Source organism: Neomonachus schauinslandi, chromosome 5 (genome assembly GCF_002201575.2).
Source record: "Neomonachus schauinslandi chromosome 5, ASM220157v2, whole genome shotgun sequence".
In the NCBI taxonomy this organism is placed as follows: Eukaryota; Metazoa; Chordata; class Mammalia; order Carnivora; family Phocidae; genus Neomonachus; species Neomonachus schauinslandi.
This window is the reverse complement of record NC_058407.1, coordinates 110,335,275-110,342,665: the sequence shown is the minus strand read 5'-3', so window position 1 is coordinate 110,342,665 and position 7,391 is coordinate 110,335,275. Positions and strand designations below refer to the sequence as shown.

Below are 7,391 nucleotides of genomic sequence, written 5' to 3'. Positions count from 1 at the left end.
CGGGGGAGGGTGTGTGTGTGACGGGCCACCGCCCTCCCCTCCGCCTCTTTAATTCGAGCAGGAGAAGGCTACTGAGATACAAGACACAAACTTTGTTTTCCCTCAGTAAAACTGCTTTTCCAGTGTTTTAAAACTAGACGTGCAGACGCGATTCATGGTGGTTTCTTTGGGACATCCCTGGGGGCGGGGCTGCACCGGCTGGCCCTCAAGTGGGGGACTCCGGGCGCGCCCAGTGGCCCGGGGGCGCGAGGACAGCTCTGGTCCTCTTCCCCTGGGGTCTGGCCTCAGCACTGGCACGGCGGCCAGGATGGCCCCGGCGCGCTGGCCACTGCTCGGGAAGGGATGACCGTCGGTGCTGGGTGCGGGGGTCCTGCGCTCGGGTGGGCTCCAGGTTCCGACCCTCTGTCCTGCTCCTCGCTCGGTCCCGCGGCTGCTCCCGCTGGTGGCCCGGCAGAGGGCGCCAGCTCCCGATCGCTGCGCGGGCCGGCGGAGGGGAGGGGACTTGTTCGAGCCTCCAGGTAAGGAGCGTAGTGAATCATCCCGAGAGGGGGGACCCGATCCTCGCTCTGTGAAAGGAGGCAGGGAGTGGCCGTGGCGCTGTTGAGAAGCTGGGGCTGCCAAGCCGCTGTCCGCCGGGAAGCGGCGATTCTGCCACCCAGAGGTCTGGGGAAAGCTCAGGAAGGTGAGGAACGTCCCTCCGCGCGGTGGCCCCAGGGCAGGGAACGGCAGCGTAGACTAAGGCCGGCAGACACTAGGACACGCCGCTGCGCGCCGTTCTCGGGGGCCGGAGGTGGGGCCACTTTTACTCTGGCTCTGGGCGGTACTGCCCGGGTCGGCGACGGGAACCTGGGAGCAGGCGGCCGATTGCCGGCTGCTGCGATGGGGTGCTCCCGGCGGCCCGCGAGGTCCCGGAGCAGTAACAAAGGCGCGGCGCGGCCACTGCTCCCACCCACTTCCGTCCCCAGCGCGCCGTGGCGCGCGCACGCCCGCCCCGAGGTGCGGGCCGGTGCAGGATTTCCCTCTGCGGAGTTTCGGGAAGTTAGCTCCGTGGCCCGTTACGCTGGGAGGAGGGGCGGGGAAGGGGGGCGACCCGGGCGGTGGGGTGCACGCGAGTGTTCAGAACTGCGACACTGCCCGTTTCCTCTCCCGACTGCACGGGCGAGTGGCGAGAGCTGCCGTGGCTCCCGCGCCCCTCCTCCGGTACCAGGGTCGCGCCTCCGCAGGGCCCGCGCGGGTTTGAAGTCCCCGCGCGGCGCGCCAGGCCAGCCCGCCAGTCCACGCCCCTCCCTGCAGATTCGGGTGGCGTGCGGGCTCCCGGAAGGGAGTGGTTTAGGCCCCCGGGGACCGCCGGCAGCCGCCGGCACCCTGAGCCGAGCTCCAGAAGGCGGTAATTGTATTACTGTGGGTGAGCGGCCGGGAGGCTCCAGTCCAGGCCGCAGTCTGGGTCAGGTGCGGGGTTAAGCGGTTCTGACGAAGGCATTACAGCTCTGGTGAAGTCTGACAGCTTATTGCACCAGGAAGTTCCTCGTGCAATAGGGGAGAAGGATGGCAGGGGAAATAAAGAGGACTCGTTGTTTTCCCGGAGGTTGTGGGAACTTAGGCAAACTCAGCCTGTGCACAAGTCTTGTCCCTGAAGTGGCCTGGGCAACATCTCCACCGCGCACCAGACGTTCGGGGCTCTGGACGTGAGACGAGGAGGTGCTGAAGAAAAACCCAGGGCACTCTGCTCCGATGTGAAACCATACCCCCCAGTAATCAATGGATAGAATTCACATGCTTTCTTATCTGCCTCCACTCCCTTCTGTAGTAAGGAAAGGGCAGGAACTGGTTTTTATAAAGTGCCTAGTGGATGAGAGACTCTTCACACACACTTGGGAAGGATCTTCACCATTCTCCTTCTCCGAAGAGGTTATTTTTATTTTACAGATGAGTAAACTGAAGCTTAAAGAGTCTGGCTTGCTCCTAAGAGTACTGTTTGCTCCTCCCAGTGTCTTTGGCAAAGGCTGATACTGAAGAGTTGTTTATTGATTGCTGATTAAAGAGTCACGGTATGTGCTATAAGCCCAGGTTGGGGTTTGGTGATGTTAGGCATTAGGGTTAGGCGGACTTTCTACATCTTGCTGACTTTTGTTAGGACCAGCACCAAAAACTAAACCAACTCTTTAAGTTTAAGGTTTCTAAGGCTTCTTCCAGAAATCCTTAGAATTTTCTGACAACTCCAAAGAGAGTCAGAAATAGCTCTGCTCTGCATTTTGCGGTGTCTCATGAGGCAGGTGGGCCTGAGGTGGAAGCTCCACATGGCATGAATCTGTTTCCCTTCCCTGTTGCAAGAGCTGCAGTTCCTCCCCTGTTTAAGTGGTGTGACTTGGCCACCATGCTGGATATGTGTGTAACATTAAGTCTGCCTTGGAAATATGGCCAACCTTAATTAACTGCCTAATGAGTTAAAACTCAAATGCCTTTTCAGCATCCAACAACATGATTTTATCTGTGCACATTTATGCATCATTGAGCTCAAGTTTGTAATAGGGGCTGTTGTTATTGTCTTGAATGTTCTTAAAATGCATTGCCTTTAAGAAAGATGTTGTTTTAAACTCTGGAATGACAGTCTGTGACTCAGAACGTCCCAGGGCAATGCCAGTTGGGGAGCCAGCGAGGCATGATGATTAAGGGCAAGCATCTGAAATCACAATGGCAGGCTTGAAATGCCACCTCCACCATTTATAGCTCTGCAATATTGGGCAAGTTGCTCAGCCTCTCTGAACTTTGTTTTCCTCTTCTAAGACAGGGATAATAATAGCACCTCCTGCTTTGAAGCTATGAGGGTTAAATTTGATAATCTATATAAAGTACTTAGTAGCACAGAGTCTAGCACATGGTAGCTATTCAACAAATGTTAATAACCATGATGTTTAAGAACAGATTCTTTCTCTCTTTCCTTGTCTCCTCCAAAGAGGTAAAATAGTTCATTGATATTTGCCTTGAACTTGCTATTCTTCTTAGTTAATACTGCCATGCAATGCAGTGAGTGATTCCTCTTTTGGAATCAGCGGTTGGGAGGTGGGGTTGGTAGTGATGGAAAATTCTGTCTAGTTGCCCAAGGAATTTACAAGGGGCTCCGGAACTGTAGGGCTTTCTTCCTAATTTTACCACTGTATAATTTTGTGGTCAGTCCTCTAGCCATTTATCTTTCCTTTAAATTTGAAGCCAGTATCCTAATGGCTAGGATGACAGGACTTAAAGAAAAAAACAAACGCAAAACCAGACACGCTGGAGCAAAGGAAGCTATTCTCTTTGCTCATTCAGTTGCCCTTTATAACACTGAAGAAAAATATCCGCTTCTTTGAAACTTGTGCTGGCCCAGTCTTGGCAAGAGGGAATATTTCTCTGGAAAATAGGGTATTTTTCTGGAGTCTGTTTAAAGGTGAGCCACCAGATTGGTGGGGAAGGGAGGAGCGTTTGAGATACCATTTCAAAAATATTTGCTTAAATATGGTAAATGATGTATGATCTGAAAATGGCTGGACTGTAACTTGGAAGCTGATACAAAGAAGTAAGGCCATGCTCAGGCTGAACAACTAGTGAACAACCAGTAGAGCTAGTTCCTATGTTAGAAAGCCCAAAAGCTTTACAAGTGGAGAAATCCTTTTTTATGCCAGGTTGTTTTGGAAAGACCTCTTTAACATTGCTAGTGTGTAGCTGTGGATTTTTCTTGTGCGTTTATCTTTTAAACAATCGGTCATGAGCAAAAGCACCAGAAACCCTATAATGTCATCAAACACCACCCTAACTGGGAAGGTTGTCACCAAGAAGTGCATGGGTCTGGAGTACAGGGAGGGGTTGCCATTTAAAGCATCAGAGAGGTTTTACATTTGGGTATAAAATGCAGCTTTCTCCCACCCTGGAAAATGAGCTGCACGCGTAACCGTGTGACAGCATGCAAAGGGTTGGGAGCAAGGTTTCCGCTTTTGTGCATCTTACTCCATTTGTAGCCACTTGTTGGGTCCCTGCTGCAAAGAAAGAAGCAGCTGCAGGGCATGCGCCAGACCTGCCCTGGGCTGTCGCTTTCATTGTACGGAAGATGAACAGGCAGCCAGGCAGCGCGTTATTTTGGATCACATAGCAGCTTGTTCAAAAGCATCTTGCATTCCCCAGCTGTTTCACAACTTCTTTGCATATGGGAGAGAACTTACCAGCTGCTGGGGCAACTGTACTTACATTTGCTGCTTTTGTGCAGTAACCAAGGAAGGTAAAAATCCAGACGCCTTTGTTAAACTGTAGCCATTGTCAATAGTCTTATTTCTGTTAGGTCAGTGTTATTCTAGATACAGTCTTTCAGGGGAGAACGTTTAAAAGGAAATGTCAGAATTAACATTTTTTTTGAACAGATTTTTTCAGGGATAACCAGTATGTATAGTTTTTTCATACTTAAAACCCACACAGCTTTTGTGTTTCATTGACTAACAAAGGGATGGGTCTAATATTAAAAATGTATTTTGAATTAGACATATGAATCAGGTTTAATTACATACATATTTCTTTTGCATGAAGTATATAAAAAAGACAATGTGTATTCAGACAGTGCTTTTTTTGTTTTCAGAATATTGGGTTATTTTGCATTTGCCAGAGCTGGATGGTGTTTTGCCCACATCCCTTATCTTATCCATGACAAAACTTGAGTTTCCCACAAGTTGTTACTTATCCAAGATGATCTGGCTCTTTGGTTTAATTCAGCAAATCTTCTGTTGAGTGTTTACAATGTGGCAGGCCTGGAGAACCTATAAAGATGAAGAAGGGCTTGAGCCCAGCCCTGGCTGGATTCACAGTTCAGAAACAACAGACTAAACCTGTGCTGTATGTGGGCTGTGGTAGGAGACAGTACCTTTTGTGTATTCATGTTGGTGTTGTAATCATGGCAGCTCAGATAAGCCAGAGTACCAAGGTGACGCACCATTTAAAATCCGAGAAGGGGAATCTGTGTGCAGGAAGATGGACTGGGCATTCTGTGGTTTATCACATGTGGGGTGCATGTACTAGAGAGACAAGGCCTTGTGTGTGTGGAGAGAGCCTCCCTGGGCCCTGACTCCTGCCCAGGACTCAGAAGCCTTCTGCCCTCCTCATCACTGTGCATGGAAGTGAATAAATGCTCTTTAGGAGTAGCAGCATAAATCACAGCCCTTTATTAGGATCAGTCAGCTGCAATCCCTTTGTTCTATAAAAGGTTATAAAATAAGCCATATTCACTTGGACATGTATAAAACCCAGCCTGAAGCTCTTCTACCTCTTAGGGGCTCTTGCACTGGAAACCACTGCTGCTTCAGGTCCCTGGGCGACTCATAGTTGCTGAGTTAGACCCATGGTTCTAAACCCTTAATCCCCTCTGTGCTCCATCTACACGTCCACGTATCTCTTACTTGGTCCCTTTTTCACAGCAGTACTCGAACTGTGCAGTGTTTCAGCTTTCAGTTGGTTTTACTGCCATTTGCATTGAGATTTTCAAGAGCTCTGTTTGGTTCTCAGGGCTGATGGCCAGGTGGCTCTGTATTGCACAAGAGGAAACTGAGGCTCAGCCGTCGAGGGCCTTGCCTGGGCTGGGATTGGAACGGAAAAATCTCCCAACTCACAGCTCCGAGCTCTCACTGGCTGAGTCTTGGAAGGATCAACTTGTACCAAGCAGGAGGCGGAGCCGCCCCCTTCCTGAGGCTTCACTGTGTGTGTCCCCACTGCCATGGTCCTCATTGGGCTATTCACCGGGTTCTTTACCTGGGGCGACTCTCTTCCTCATTACGTTTTGCTGCACATTAAAATTGTTCTTATATTGCAGTTTTAAGTCTTGGCTCTCAAGTGCAGTTGCCGGCTTTCTGACACACGCATCCCTCTTTCCTGTCACACGTGCACACACATACCGGCATGCACACGTACATAGCCACATAGAGAGGCCCGACATGGCTGTTGGACCCATTATCTGTCTTCAGCCAGCCCCGCTCCTTTCAGAAGATGACTCTGTCCAAGTGGTTATTCCTGTTTAATGGTGTGGAGTGCTACACCCTGCCCGGTGGATTCCAGATACATCCACTGGGATGGGTGGATGCCATCTTAACCTGTCTGGTCTTTTCCACCGGGGGACTGTTGGACAATGAGCCAGCAGCCCTTGGTCACGGGGACCATGTTGCCCCTTCGGCCCTGGGCTCCGGAGAGGTTAGAAGCGACTCTCTCCCTGGAGGAGGAAGAAGCTGCTGAGCTGTGGAGGGTGTCTCCTTCAGTCAGGACTTCTCTAGCGTTTCTTGTGCAGCCACAGGCCTGCTCCCCACGCACATCCCAGTAGCCGTTCCTCCGGCCCCCAGACTTTGGCAGATTTCTCCTCATCCTGGGACCCCGTGTCTCCTCTTTGATATGCTACCCCTCCTGCTCCCTCCATTGCGGCTGCCCAGCCACCTCCCGGCAGCCCTCGGTTTCAAGTGTCTTAGGGACACTTTGCCTTGGATACCCTTATCTCCATCTGTCATTGGTATTTAATTGCTTCCCCCCACCATCCAGCCTGCTCTTTGACGCGGGGTAGGCTATCCTTTCTGATGACTACTGTCAGCTTCTCCTCCTGCTGATCAGGCCGCCCCGTTTTGGCCCCTCCTCTGCACGCTGCCTCTTTGTGTCTGCACTGCCCCCGGCTTCCAGTGCGGGTCTTTGTGTCTTTGTCTCTCTCGGGGCTGCCCTGCTCTTTCTTGCTCTCTTCTCCTGTTCTTTTTCTTTTTCCCTCCCCCTCTCAATTTTTTATTTAGATAAAATTGACATACAACACTATCTTAGTTTCAGGTATATGGGATAATGATTCAGTATTTGGATAGATTAAATGATGACCACAGTAAGTCTAGTCAACATCCATCACCGCACGTAGCTGCAGAATTATTTTTCCTTGTGATGAGAACTTTTAGGATTTACTCTCTAAGCAATGTTCGAAGTTACAGTTCTTCTTCCCCTTTTTTGACAGTGCTTCTTGAGAGGTAGATTCCTTCTTCCTCGTTTGCTATTTACCATTTGCAGACTCTTCCTTCTGCCTCTGTTGTGAGCCAGTCCCGTTTGGCTGTCACCTGCGTCAGGTATAATAATCACATTAAATATACTCGGTCGCAGTTTTTATTCAGAGGAAACTTTGCCTTAAAAAAAAAAATGGTTTGGGGTGCCTGGGTGGCTCAGTCGTTAAGCATCTGCCTTTGGCTCAGATCATGATCCCAGGGTCCTGGGATCGAGCCCCACATTGGGCTCCCTGCTCCGCGGGAGGCCCGCTTCTCCCTCTCCCACTCCCCCTGCTTGTGTTCCCTCTCTCTCTGTGTCTCTCTCTGTCAGATAAATAAATAAAATCTTAAAAAAAAAAATGGTTCTTTGGAATTGAAACT

The 7,391-nt window shown here is 50.4% G+C and overlaps 1 long non-coding RNA gene across 1 annotated transcript in view; it reads left to right on the top strand.

Moving 5' to 3' along the window:
• Positions 1-613: 613 nt before the first annotated feature.
• Positions 614-7,391, top strand: part of LOC110577248 — a 133,362-nt gene continuing 126,584 nt past the window's right edge. Inside the window, exon 1 of the long non-coding RNA XR_002480110.1 lies at positions 614-682. This is a non-coding gene — a long non-coding RNA (uncharacterized LOC110577248). The remainder of the gene's footprint in view (positions 683-7,391) is intronic.